This window comes from Phyllobates terribilis, unplaced genomic scaffold (assembly GCF_046119375.1).
Source record: "Phyllobates terribilis strain yellow unplaced genomic scaffold, ASM4611937v1 Scaffold_291__1_contigs__length_2406647, whole genome shotgun sequence".
Classification (NCBI taxonomy): domain Eukaryota; kingdom Metazoa; phylum Chordata; class Amphibia; order Anura; family Dendrobatidae; genus Phyllobates; species Phyllobates terribilis.
The window spans coordinates 1,074,018-1,089,290 of NW_027363051.1; positions in this window are offsets into that span (position 1 = coordinate 1,074,018).

Genomic DNA, 15,273 nt, shown 5'->3' on the forward strand with positions numbered 1-15,273 from the left:
CAGCGATTCAACACAACAGACAGTTACTTTCAATCGTTTGTTGTAAAAAAAATCTCCATTACTATCCGGTCAAGTCTCGTCCACCGGTCTTGGATGTTTTCTAGGAAATGATTGAAGATGAACTACTTACATTAAAAAGGAACACAAAATTTCAAGGACAGAAATATCATAATCTAATGATATCAGAGCAACGAGCTCTGAAAGAACTTAACGAGAACTCTGACCTCCTCATAAGGAAAGCAAAGGACGATCCGCTGTTATATTGAATGTGGGACTTTATGAAAAATTCCATTGGGAAATCTGCAGACAAAATGTGACCGATGCTCTAAGGAAGGTGAAAGATTCTGAAAGAAGCCGCCGAGGACGAAGACTCAAGACTGATGAAGACGACAGCGGAGAAACCGCGACTCACAGATCAGAAGAGAAGAATCAGGGAATGAAAGCTGTGAGAAAATGTAGAGAAAACCAGAGCAAGTCTGGAGAAAAATCATCTATTATAGGACGAGGCCGAGAGACGTCATCACATCCACCGGAGCCAACAAGAGTCTCCTCTCACCTGGTGATGTCAGAGGCCGGAGCTCCTCCATCATCACCTCCTGGTACCGATCCTGGTGTCCTTCTAGATACTCCCACTCCTCCATGGAGAGATAGACAGCGACGTCCTGACACCTTATAGGAACCTGACAACAACGACACCGCCATCACCCAGAATCCTCCAGTGCTGCCCTGTATAATGTCCCAGCAGTCACCTCTCCGCTCATCACCCAGAATCCTCCAGTGCTGTCCTGTATAATGTCCCAGCAGTCACCTCTCCGCTCATCACCCAGAATCCTCCAGTGCCGTCCTGTATAATTTCCCAGCAGTCACCTCTCCGATCATCACCCAGAATCCTCCAGTGTTGTCCTGTATAATGTCCCAGCAGTCACCTCTCCAGTCATCACCCAGAATCCTCCAGTGCTGTCCTGTATAATGTCCCAGCAGTCACCTCTCCGCTCATCACCCAGAATCCTCCAGTGCCGTCCTGTATAATGTCCCAGCAGTCACCTCTCCAGTCATCACCCAGAATCCTCCAGTGCTGTCCTGTATAATGTCCCAGCAGTCACCTCTCCGCTCATCACCCAGAATCCTCCAGTGCCGTCCTGTATAATTTCCCAGCAGTCACCTCTCCGATCATCACCCAGAATCCTCCAGTGTTGTCCTGTATAATGTCCCAGCAGTCACCTCTCCAGTCATCACCCAGAATCCTCCAGTGCTGTCCTGTATAATGTCCCAGCAGTCACCTCTCCGCTCATCACCCAGAATCCTCCAGTGCCGTCCTGTATAATGTCCCAGCAGTCACCTTTCCGCTCATCACCCAGAATCCTCCAGTGCCGTCCTGTATAATGTCCCAGCAGTCACCTCTCCGGTCATCACCCAGAATACTCCAGTGCCGTCCTATATAATGTCCCAGCAGTCACCTCTCCGCTCATCACCCAGAATCCTCCAGTGCCGTCCTGTATAATGTCCCAGCAGTCACCTCTCCGGTCATCCCCCAGAATCCTCCAGTGCTGTCCTGTATAATGTCCCAGCAGTCACCTCTCCGGTCATCCCCCAGAATCCTCCAGTGCTGTCCTGTATAATGTCCCAGCAGTCACCTCTCCGGTCATCCCCCAGAATCCTCCAGTGCTGTCCTGTATAATGTCCCAGCAGTCATCTCTCCGGTCATCACCCAGAATCCTCCAGTGCTGCCCTGTATAATGTCCCAGCAGTCACCTCTCCGCTCATCCCCCAGTACTGTCCTGTATAATGTCCCAGCAGTCACCTCTCCGGTAATCACCCAGAATCCTCCAGTGCTGTCCTGTATAATGTCCCAGCAGTCACCTCTCCTGTCATCACCTAGAATCCTCCAGTGCTGTCCTGTATAATGTCCCAGCAGTCACCTCTCCGGTCATCCTCCAGAATCCTCCAGTGCCATCCTGTATAATGTCCCAGCAGTCACCTCTCCGGTCATCACCCAGAATCCTCCAGTGCCGTCCTGTATAATGTCCCAGCAGTAACCTCTCCGGTCATCCCCCAGAATCCTCCAGTGCTGTCCTGTATAATGTCCCAGCAGTCACCTCTCCGGTCATCACCCAGAATCCTCCAGTGCTGTCCTGTATAATGTCCCAGCAGTCACCTCTCCGGTCATCACCCAGAATCCTCCAGTGCTGTCCTGTATAATGTTCCAGCAGTCACCTCTCCGGTCATCACCCAGAATCCTCCAGTGCTGTCCTGTATAATGTCCCAGCAGTCACCTCTCCGCTCAGCAGCTCAATCATCTTGTTGCTGAGCTCTAGGATCTTCTTCTTCTTCCTCTCATGTATCGGGGGGTGCGGGGGAGGCTCTGTGATGGGGTCCGGGCTCCGCCCTCCTGACTCCTGGAGATGGATGATGGGAGTCACACCCTCCCCCGGTGTCTTCCTCACTATTGTGTAATCCTGTGTATGGAGAAAAGTGGTAAAACACAAAACCCCAGAGAGATAATGAAATAGTTGTGGCTTTCTAACCCAAAACCTAATTACAGGTTCCTATTAACACTTTTACCCACGAGACTGTTTTCACCTTTCTGATTAGGCCAATTTTTTCAATTCTTATTAGTTTGACTTTAATTTTGATCAAAATTACACGGTGACCCTATTTGGGCCATGTGTGAACACGCTCTTACATGCTGCATGTACACTCATTTATATTCCAGTTCATTTCTTTCGTTTTTTTTCAGCTAAAGGGGTCCTCCCATCTCCAAGATCCCATCCCAATATGTAGTAGGTGTAATAATAATAATAATAATATTAGCAAATACCTTCAATTAGAAATGTAGTATAGTATTTTTGGTTGGCTAGCTCTCTTACCCCATGTGCAGAGCATCGCAGGACCTTAGGTATCCATGGTTACGACCACTAGCAGCTAGCCAACTAACTGTGATTTTATCAGTGGACATAACCATGGATACCTAAGGTCCTGCGATGCTCTGCACATGAGGTAAGTGGCGAACCAAAAATACTATACTACATTTCTAATTGAAGGTATTTGCTAATATTATTATTATTATTACACCTACTCCATATTGGGATAGGATCTTGGAGATGGGAGTACCCCTTTAAGTGTGCACAAGTGTGGTAATCTCATGTGGTGTATGGCAGGGGGCTGCACTCCTCGCAGTATACAATGTATCTCGCTGTGGACAGTTTTCTGTCAGGAGAAGAGTCCTCTCGTCTCAAATTAAACTCCACAATATAATATTTTTCCAGTAAATGCCTCCAGGTAGAGGGTGATGATGGTGGTAGTAGTCTGTGCACCCGAGCCCCAGTCATAAAGAAGCCTAAAGAACTTAAACAGAAGTCTCTTTACTGGGGATAATGGGTCAAATTCTTAGGCTGTGTGCCCACGATGCGTTTATGAAGCGTTTCTGCAGCAGCAAAAACACTGAAGAAACGCATCAAAAACGCTTGGTAGAAGGCCCGCCATGTCCCCCAATGATAATCCGCGTGTGCTGTGCTCATGCTGCTCAAATTTCCACTTCCGTTTTTCATGGTGAAAAAAACGCAGCACCATCAATTATTTTGCAGCAGCGCTGCGTTTTCGCCGCCATTGACTTGCATTGAAACGCTTCAAATCTGCAAATATGTAAAACTACTTGCAGAATTAAAGTGGATTTGCAACGATTTTGGAACACAAGACTGCAGCAAATGGGAAGTGACCTCATGCGGGGGCGTTCCAGCCATCCCATAAATCCAGGAAGACGAGAATCCCATACCATTCCTGTCTTCCTGGATCATGGCTGAGCACCTGGGGTGGTACAAGATGGACCTGAATGTCCCGGTCATGATTGGTGTCTGCGGGTGTCTGCGCTGGAAACCTGCGCAGTGTCAGCATGGACTCTGTGCGGTGTCTGCAGTTGTCAGCGGGTGTCTGCGTGCAGGCAGACATAGGTCTATGTGACACTACTACTCCCATCGGCCTATGTCTGTCCCCCGTCCACTAGTGGCAGCAGGATCAGCTCGATGGGAGGAGTAGTTCCCATCAGCCTGATCTTGCTGTTAAAATTGCCCTAATGTGTCCGTAAAACTGCCCCATATGTTATTTTTGGCCCCCATAGGTTTATATTTTTGCCCCTATACATTTTTTATTTTTTGTATGCCCCCATATATTTCTTTTGGCAACCTATTTTTTTTTTATTAATTTAAAGTCCCCATTTTTGTTTTGCTTGGTCCCCGATTAATTTTAAAAATACATTTCATTGGTGGCCAGTGGTTGCCTAAAGAAATTTAGTTTATACATTACCTGTTCCCACCGATCACCACCTAAAATAAAGTAAAAAATAAAAAAAATACACCTATACTCACCTATATGCCTAATTCCCCAAAGCCCTCAATCTCCTGTAATAAAATATAAAATAACACAATTTTATCCTTACCCCTCCGTAGTAGTCCACGAGTGTCCCATGAAGATCTCCAGATTAGAGCAGCCACATAAAATGTGACCGCTCTATACCGCTGCCGCCGCTACAATGGCGGGGCCGTAAAGCAGCCCCGTCATTGCATAAGCGAGTTCACCGGAGTTCAGGCAGCGCTGCTCCGGTGACCTCCTTTACGGCCCCGCTGACCATGAGAAATTCCCACGGTACAGCAGGGCCGTAAGGGGGGGTCACCAGAGCTGCGCTGACTGAATGCACTCCGGTGACCTCAGTCAGTGCCTCACACTGCCGGGAGCGGACGTGTTCCCGGCACTGTGAGCTTACAGCAGCCATGACAGCTGTCACATCTCCAGATGTGACAGCTGTGCATGGGAGATCATCGCAGGAACATGGACAGGTAATTATTTTTTTTTAGTAAATTAATAATTAAATAAAATTGTGTTTTATTTCAAATAAATAATTATTTTCTGGGTGTAGTGTGTGTTTTTTCTTTTTAACTCTTTGTAGGTTAGTAATGGGGGTGTCTTATAGACGCCCCTCATTACTAACCTGGGCTTTATGGCAGCTGGCGCTGACATGAACCCCACTACTATTACCCCCTGCCACTGCACGAGGGTAGCGTGGAAGAGCGAGGCTAAGCGTCAGATTTGGCGCACAAATATGATGCGCCAAATCTGGGGCGGTTGAGCGCTGATATTATAGCCTGGGAGGGGGCCTATAACCTTGGCCCCTTTCTAGGCTATTAATATCAGGTCGCAGCTGTCCGCCTAGCCTTTGCTGGCTCCAATTTATAGGAGGACACTATGTCATTTTTTTTTTGGGGTCCCCCTGTAGAATGGACAGTAAAGGCTAAGCTAACTGCTGCGGCCTGATATTAATAGCAAGGGAAGGGGCCATGATCCCTGGCTACTTCCCAGACTATATCAGCCCTCAGCCGTCTGCTTTCCCTCTGCTGGTTATTAACCCTCTGTCAGGGGCAACTGATCTGACAGGCTCAGCTCACTTAGTTTCATTTCTCGATTTTCAGTGGTTTGTCTGGGAAACACCCTCCTCCCAGTACCTTCCTAAAGGCTGTGTGATTATGTGTATTCTCATTTATTACATTCCTATTAAGGTAACTGATCACTTTTAGAGCATTGAAATTTTAATAAAAGGACAATATAGCCAATTTTCTAGCCTGTGCCTGACAGGTGCAATGCCCCTAAACTCGTTATGAAACATACTGCCCCTGACGGAGGGTTAAAAATACACGTGAACCCACCCATTTTTTTTTTATAAAATACATTAAAATGTAAGATTATTGTACAGCGTATGCGTGACCAAGCATACATTGAAATGGGTCTGTGTGTGTTTCCGGTATGTGTGGAAAAAGTCATCACCATTCGTACCGGAGATTCTGACGTGTGAAAGAGCCGTAATTGGATACTGGGTGAGGAGTGTGTGTGTGTGTGGGGGGGGGTGCGCATGTATACACACGTGTACATATCTACATAGAGTATGTATGTGTGGCACCCCAGGGGTCTGGTTTCCACAGTAACAGCAATGTTATGTCTGAGAGCAGGTGGGAGGTCTCTTGGTCAGGGATCTTATGCATGCCACACCTCCTGCCCAGTCCTGGGAGGGGAAGAACTTCCCCTATATAAACCTGGGGCTGAGGCAGGGTGAGTGAGTAGAGAAGAAGAAGAGACAGAGAAGCAGATATAGAAAAAGAACATCAGGAGCTCTGTGGGAGCAGTACTACAAGGAGTCAGGGGCTGGCAGCTGCAGAGCTCGCCCTGACTGAGAAGTTATCACCGGACCCGGAGTCCGAGGCTGTGGGGACTAATCTTTACCCAGCAGCAGAAACCGACCGGCAGGGGACTGCAGGTTCTCTGGCCCAGAAACCCGAAGGCACGGTCACACGCGTGGGACCAGCTCCGCCATCGTGGAAGCCATTAGAAGGCCCCGAGTCACCGGCCATACGGGTGAGCACCACACGGTACACTCAGGGACGTGGGCTACTTATACCCGCCTCTAGCAAGTAGCCAGAAGAGTATCGTTAGTTTGGGAGGCCTACAACTCCGCCTGGCCAGGGGAGATCCCATCTGCTCAAGGACTGACCAGGCCCCAATCGCTAGCCAGTACTCCGGGAGGGTCTATCTTTGTCACCAGTAAAGACCCTGAACTACACCCTACCGTCTCCGAGTGGTTCCTGCTACCCCCATCATCCACGTCGGCTGCCCTGAGGCCATACCCCTCCCGTTGGGGGTTATACTATCACGCTGCACAATCCTACCACCGGCCTCAGCGGTCTGCCCTGCAGCAGCAGCTCCTTAGCTGTACTCAACGGGTGGCGTAGTCGTCCAACATCTACCGCTAATACAGCGCCACTTAGTCTGACTCCCTGGGCACGGACCGGGTCACCGCCACGAGACTACAACCCTCAACAGATCCGGCTCCGGGTAAGCTCCCGCGTGCGCAACGCAGCGCGACACAGGCCCAGGGGCGCGTCAACTTTTGGCGTAGTCGGCAGGATTTCGTGCCCGCAACCACCGGGTACTGGTGCCTGAAAAAGAGACTCTTAAAACTTACCTGTGGTGAAGATTCCCGCCATCCGGCGCCATCTTCAGCCTTCTTCCTGCCATCCGCGAAGTTTTCCCGCCATCCGGCGCCATCTTCTGCCTTCTTCCCGCCATCCGTGGAGTTTTCCCGCCGTTGGACGCCATCTTGAAGACGCCGCGCGGGAAGAAGAGGGGCGTGGACTCCGAAAGCGCGCGAGAACTGAAGCCCCGCCTCACGTCCGGACGTTGCGTAAGGTCCTGGAAGGAGCCCAGCAGACGCCGACGTCACAGGAGCGCGACGGAAGGTCCTCAACCCTGACGATCCACTGCGGAGCCGCGGCCTACGGAAGAGGATCATCGCAAGGTAGGCCACGGTCCACTAGGGGGGAGAAGGATGTCGGATACGGAAGAGAGCTTCACCGCTCCAACCCCCACCAGCGCCACCGCTGTTGCGGTCATGCCTTTCACCATGCCCTATATCCCGGGGGCAGCCTGGCTACCCCAGTACTCAGGTGAGTCACATACCCTGCAGGACTTTAGAGAAAAGCTGGATAGCCTCTTCCAGGTGTACCCCCTCACAGAAGAGCAAAAAGTGAGCATCCTGGTGGCCCAATTAACCGGGGCAGCCCAAAGGGAGGTAAAGTTCTGGCCACCTGGGGGGAGGACTGTCGCAGGGATATTAACCCGGCTGAGGGACACCTTTGATACCCGCACCTCAGCCGAGATCAAGCTTAGATTCTACGGGTGCAAGCAGCGAGCACAAGAGAGTATAAGGGACTATGCACTAAACCTACAAGAGGCCCTGAGAGCCATTAAGCAGACCGACCCTGACGGCGTGGGAGACGAGGACCGGCTGTTGACTGAACAATTTATAGAGGGTTTATATTGCAATGCCCACCGAACCCAGTTGCGGGCAATGGCCTTACAGGACCCTCATCTGGGATTTGCACAGTTCAAGGACAGAGCCATCCGGGTACTCCGAGAACCGGCACCAGGTGGTGTTGTGGCCCACAGACGCCGCACTACCACTTACCACCAGGAGGCGGCGCCCTTGTCGGCAGGGCCTGTGAGAGCTGATGCGCAGGCTTTGAACAATGACCCGGCTCTAGACCTGCACCATCAGGTCCAAGAGCTAGCGAAAAGCGTTGCTGCGCTAACCCGAACTGTGCAGTCTTTACAGGTTTCTACTCCAGGGAAGATCCAGCTGGCATCAGGACCGGAGGACATCCCGTGGCGTCGACCAAGGAGGACCCCACCGGCCAGAGGAAGACCCAGCGACCGATACAACGAGGACGGACGACCCATCTGCCGCCGCTGCAATCAACCCGGACATATGGCAAGGTACTGTCCTTTAAACTGGCACAACCTGGGGTAGAGGGCCAACCCCCAGGAAAAAGATCACCAGGCCCATCGAACTGGCGCGACAAATATGTGGGAGGACGTCCAGTCTTGCCTGTGGTACTGGATGGCATCCCTATGAGTGCCCTACTGGACACCGGGTCACAGGTCACCACCATCCCGTACGTGCTCTTCAAGCAGTACTGGAATGACTCGGATATCACCCGCTACCCTGACGACGACTTGAGTATCATCGCCAGCAATGGTCAGCCCGTGCCACAGATTGGATTTAAAGAGGTGACCATTAAAATCGGTAGAGTCGAACTGGCAGCACAGGGACTGATCATTGTAGACATTGACAAACACGAGAGTCACCCAAAGATAACGCTAGGAACTAATGTAATTGAAAATTGTCTTGCAGAGGTGATTTTCATTTTACAACAGGTTGCCAAGAACGCCAGCTCCGGCCAGCAGCGAGTGCTCCAGAAAGAGATCCGGGCACTGATGCGACGGCAACAGCTAGAACTCTCCGGTGGTGAGACTGGTAGCGTAAGAATGTGTGACCCTTTCCCTATTGCCATGCCCCCAAAAAGTGAAATGATGATTTGGTGCCGGGCGGCTATTGGTCTGAGAGGTAGAGATTACCAGGCAATGGTAGAACCAGTTTACTCAGACAGTAGGCCCACCATTTTGACAGCACGGGGGGTGGTCAATGTACGCCATGGGAGGGTGCCCGTTCGCATAATAAACATCGGGAAGAGGGAAGTGTACCTGCCCCGGTATGCCACGCTAGCCAAATTGTATACCATCAATCAAGATTCCATACAGTCCGTAGAACCCTTGCCTCCATCTTCCCCGGAGGAAGGTAACGGCTCTAAGAAAACAATGGAGGACTGGTGTCAGCAACTACATTTGGGTACTGACTCCACTCCCTCACACCAGAAACAGGGAGTCTATCGGGTGGTTCAAGAGTACGAGAGAGTGTTTAGTAAACACCCGTTAGACTTCGGGCGAGTCAAGGGGGTAGAACACCACATCCCCACGGGAGACCATCCTCCCATAAAAGAGAGGTATCGACCCGTACCCCCTGCACACTACCAACACGCCAAGGGGATGCTTAGAGACATGAAGGAGGCTGGGGTGATCCGGGATAGCTGTAGCCCCTGGGCAGCTCCACTAGTCTTAGTCAAAAAGAAAGACAACACCATGAGGATGTGTGTAGATTACCGGAAAATCAACCGTATCACACACAAGGATGCGTACCCCTTACCAAGGATAGAGGAGTCTTTGGCTGCTTTAAGATCTGCTAACTTCTTCTCTACCTTGGATCTCACTAGCGGGTACTGGCAGGTTCCTGTAGCAGAGGCGGACCGGGAGAAGACCGCATTCACCACCCCGATGGGACTCAGCGAGTTTACCTACATGCCGTTCGGACTCTGCAACGCACCAGGAACCTTCCAACGATTAATGGAGTGCTGTCTGGGCCACAGAAACTTCGAGACGGTCCTGTTGTACCTGGACGATGTCATCGTATATTCCAAGACGTATGAGGACCACCTGAAACACCTGGCGGAAGTGTTCGAAGCTCTGGCAAGCTACGGCCTAAAGGTGAAACCCTCCAAGTGTCACCTCCTGAAACCAAAGGTGCAGTACCTGGGACACGTGGTGAGCGCTGATGGAGTGGCCCCCGACCCTGATAAGATCACCGCAATTAAGGAATGGCCAAGTCCCTCCAGTGTAAAGGAAGTGCGGCAGTTCCTCGGGTTGGTAGGCTATTACCGCAGATTCATCCCCGGTTTCACCAAAAAGGCAGCTCCTATGCAGGACCTCCTGATAGGCCAGTCCCGGAAGGCCAAAATCCAGAAGCCGCCCTTCAGATGGGAGAAGTTAGAAGAAGAGTCCTTCCGCCAGCTGAAGATGGCCCTCACGGGGGATGAAATCCTGGCGTACCCTGATTACAGCCAGCCCTTTATCCTCTACACCGACGCAAGTAACATCGGGCTAGGAGCCGTGCTGTCCCAGATCCAGCAGGGGAAAGAACGAGTAATCGCTTACGCCAGCCGAAAACTGCGACCCACCGAGAGAAACCCTGAGAATTACAGCTCATTTAAACTAGAGTTCCTGGCAGTGGTGTGGGCAGTCACCGAACGCTTTAAGCACTACCTCGCTTCTTCCCGGTTCACCGTGTACACGGATAACAACCCGTTGACACACCTGGACACAGCAAGACTCGGTGCCCTAGAGCAGAGATGGATGGCCCGTCTGTCCAACTACGAGTTCACAATCAAATACCGGGCAGGACGCTCCAATACCAACGCGGACGCCCTGTCCAGGATGCCAAACCTACCGGACGTAGGAGAAGATCCAGAGGGACTGGAAGAAGTCGAACTCCCCGCGTTCCACCGTCATGGGACTATCCAGTATTCCCACCGGGTAAGGAGTAAGCAAGCCGCTACGTTTAACCCCTTGCCTCACTACAACTGGGCGGAAACGCAAGACAGTGACCCTGCCGTCCGACTGGTGAAGGAGATGCTGACTCGGCCAGAGGCTCACCTTGACCCAGACGCTCCGGAGGAAGCCAAGCAACTGTGGGCTGAGAAGAGTCGACTGTTCCTTTATAAGGGGAAGTTGTGCCGCCGAATGGTTAACTCCCGGACGCATGAACTAATCTGGCAAGTAGTGGTGCCACGAAGAGACGCAGCCATGGTGATGGAGGCATACCACGACGGGGCTGGACACTTCGGATGGAAGAAGCTAGAGTTCCTGCTGCGCGGGCGGTTCCACTGGGTAGGCATGAGGGGAACCATCGAGAGGTGGTGCAGAGACTGTGGCCCGTGCAACCTAAGAAGGAAGGACCGTGCCAGCCAGAAGACTCCCCTGCAGTCCATCGTCACCTGGCAGCCGTTGGAACTGGTAGCCTTGGATCATGTAAAACTGACCCCAAGCAGAAGTGGCTACGTCTACGCGTTAACCATCGTGGATCATTACTCCCGGTTCTTGGTTGTCGTCCCCGTCAAGGACTTAACGGCTCAAACAGCAGCTAGAGCCTTCCAGCAGCACTTCTGCCGTCCGCACGGGTACCCGGACCAAGTGCTGACGGACCAGGGACCTACCTTTGAAGCGGAGGTCTTCCAGGAATTCTGCAATCTGTATGGCTGCCGGAAGATAAGGACGACACCCTATCATCCGCAAACTAATGGACTTTGTGAGAAAATGAACCAGGTGGTAATGGATCTTCTGAAAACGTTGCCCCTGGAAGAACGCAGTCTGTGGCCTGAGAAGCTGCCCGATCTGGTGGACCTATACAACCACATCCCGGTAGGTTCCACCAACTGTACCCCGGCTTACCTAATGAGGGCGAGACCTGGTAAGTTACCTGTTGACCTGGAAATGGGAGTCCTGACACCCGAGGACACTTCACCAGAAGCAGACTGGGACACAGAGAGGCAGCAGCAGTACCGAAAAGTACAGGAGAGTGTGGAGCGAAGTCTCTGTCAAGCTAGGGAAAGACAAGAGAAAACTTACAACCAGTATGCTCCCGCTGTTCCCCTGGTACCCGGAGAGCAGGTCTTGAAGAGGAAAAGACGGCTCCACAAGTTGGACGACCAGTGGGAGAAGGACCCGTACACCGTACTGCCCTCAAGCCACGAGAACCCGAAGGTCTGTACCATCAGTAAAGACGGAGGGGAGACCATAGCCATTGTATCCCGGGATCACCTGAAAAAGTGTCCTGAACAGCTATGGAACCCTGAAGAGGAACAAGAAGACCATCGACCCGTAGAGGAAAGGGAAGATATGGTTAGTACTGTGCTCGGAGACTTCCCTCGGTCTTGGACTCAAGTCAATGGTGCAGTTGTGGTACCCGTACTCACCTTCCTCCAACCATCATCCCAAGCACCTACGGAGCAACAGGTAGAGCTGGAAGAACAGCCGGTCCAGGAGGCAAAAGACCCCACACCAGCAGACCAGGAGGATCAACCCTCTGCTTATAGTGAACCTGCCATACCTCTAGTGAGCCAAAGGGCCCGTGGACAGCTGCTCAGTTTACCCTTGACAGCTCCTACACCCTGTAGTTCAGGGCCAGACAGTCAGCTCCGTAGGTCCACTAGGGCCACTAGAGGCCAGTTACCCGCACGTTGGAGGATTTGAAGTGTATAAATTGTTTTATTTATGGTTACCTGTTTTTCTTGTTGCTTGTGTATAATTATGTGTTTCTAGTTATTTATAGGAGTCCTTGGTGTATTTACCGGGAATCCTTTGTACATGGTTGGAGCGTAACCTAGGGATGGACTAAAGACTGTTAAGGACTCGGGTCAGGACAGACCCCTACCTGGTTACGTCTCCCTGTTTTGGTGAAATGGACACCTTGCTTTTCTTCAAAGACTGCACCCGGTTGCGGACACGCCGTGACCATCTTTATGTGTTTTTCTTGTTGTATTATTAATGTTTATACCTTGTTATGTTTTTCTAAAAATATGTTTAGTCCCGGAGTACTAAATTTCTCTAGGGGGGAATGTGGCACCCCAGGGGTCTGGTTTCCACAGTAACAGCAATGTTATGTCTGAGAGCAGGTGGGAGGTCTCTTGGTCAGGGATCTTATGCATGCCACACCTCCTGCCCAGTCCTGGGAGGGGAAGAACTTCCCCTATATAAACCTGGGGCTGAGGCAGGGTGAGTGAGTAGAGAAGAAGAAGAGACAGAGAAGCAGATATAGGAAAAGAACATCAGGAGCTCTGTGGGAGCAGTACTACAAGGAGTCAGGGGCTGGCAGCTGCAGAGCTCGCCCTGACTGAGAAGTTATCACCGGACCCGGAGTCCGAGGCTGTGGGGACTAATCTTTACCCAGCAGCAGAAACCGACCGGCAGGGGATTGCAGGTCCTCTGGCCCAGAAACCCGAAGGCACGGTCACACGCGTGGGACCAGCTCCGCCATCGTGGAGCGGAAGCCATTAGAAGGCCCCGAGTCACCGGCCATACGGGTGAGCACCACACGGTACACTCAGGGACGTGGGCTACTTATACCCGCCTCTAGCAAGTAGCCAGAAGAGTATCGTTAGTTTGGGAGGCCTACAACTCCGCCTGGCCAGGGGAGATCCCATCTGCTCAAGGACTGACCAGGCCCCAATCGCTAGCCAGTACTCCGGGAGGGTCTATCTTTGTCACCAGTAAAGACCCTGAACTACACCGTACCGTCTCCGAGTGGTTCCTGCTACCCCCATCATCCACGTCGGCTGCCCTGAGGCCATACCCCTCCCGTTGGGGGTTATACTATCACGCTGCACAATCCTACCACCGGCCTCAGCGGTCTGCCCTGCAGCAGCAGCTCCTTAGCTGTACTCAACGGGTGGCGTAGTCGTCCAACATCTACCGCTAATACAGCGCCACTTAGTCTGACTCCCTGGGCACGGACCGGGTCACCACCACGAGACTACAACCCTCAACAGATCCGGCTCCGGGTAAGCTCCCGCGTGCGCAACGCAGCGCGACACAGGCCCAGGGGCGCGTCATATGTGTATATATATTTTTTATATTAATTACAGGGGCTGCAGTTCTTGTGGCATCCTGAATATTTCCAAAATGGTGAATAGGGGTTTGACTAGGAAATGACATTATTGGCCTTTTTTTTTTCCCACTAACTTTATTTGGCTTCAAAAACGCTTAAAAAACGTTTACAAAACGCATCAAAAAACGCATCAAAAAAGCGTCAAAAACGCATCAAAAACGCACATAGAATCTTCATGAATTTTTCTGGCAAGGAGATGCAGAAATGGTCAGGAAAATTTCTGCTTCATTTCTGCATCGTGGGCACAATGCCTTATTCACAAACGGTAGGGAGCTGAGCTACAGGATGATACTCAGGCTGAGTTCACACGATGCGTTTTTAATGCGTTTAAGCTGCGTTCTTGCAGCTGCGTAAACGCCGCGGAAACGCATTAAAAACGCATGGTAGAAGGGCAGCAATGTTCCCCAATTGAAATCCGCATGTGCTGTGCCCATGATGCAGATTTTTCCGCAGCGTAAACGCTGTGCTCAAAAATCCGCAGCATGTCCATTAATTTTGCGGAAACGCTGCGTTTTCGCCACCATTGACTTGCATTAGAACGCGCCAATTCCGCAAGACTGCATCTGTACTTGCGTAATTGGCGCGTTCTAATGTGCGGATGGTACCCAGGTGTGGAGGAGAGGAGAGTCTCATCCGCACCCAGTTACCATTAAAAAATCTGTAAAAAAAAGGATAAAATAAAAAATAAATGTATATTTACCTTCTGTCGGCCCGCGCAGCGCTCCCGCTTGGTTCCCGGCACTTTGCAGTGAGTTGAAGGACCTGCGCTGACGTCAGAGTCATGTGACGGGTCACGTGACGCTGATGTCGGCAGGTCTTTCAATTCAAAGTGGCCGGCGAGGGAGAACGGAATGAGCGGGACACCGGGGGCCATCGGAGGGTAAAGTATACATGTATTTTTTATTTTTACCACTCTCTCGGTTCACACTATATAAATCCATGCCTAGTTGTCAAGCACTTTCCAAGTGATGCTAAAATCGCCTGGAAAGCGCTTGTCAATCCACATGCAGAAACGCATGGGGGAACGCATGTGAATCCGCATGTATTCTGCAGGAAAAATGCATGCACAATCCGCATGCATTTTTCTGACAAGGAGATGCAGAAATGGTCAGGAAAATTTCTGCTTCATTTCTGCATCGTGGGCACATAGCCTTATTCACAAGCGGTAGGGAGCTGAGGTACAGGATGACACTCATGGTTGAATATTGTTCTGCACCTGCAGACAGGCAGATCCTGGGAACCTCTGGTTTCATCAAATCTGAATATTTCTTCCTCAGCGCTGTGCTCTGTTTCTGCCCTGAGGTAATTCTTCCTAATATGAAGACTATCAGCTCCCCTTATTGTGTTCGTCCCCTTTTTAAGCGCAGCAGTCAGGGAGAAGGTAGGTAACTCCTTCACCT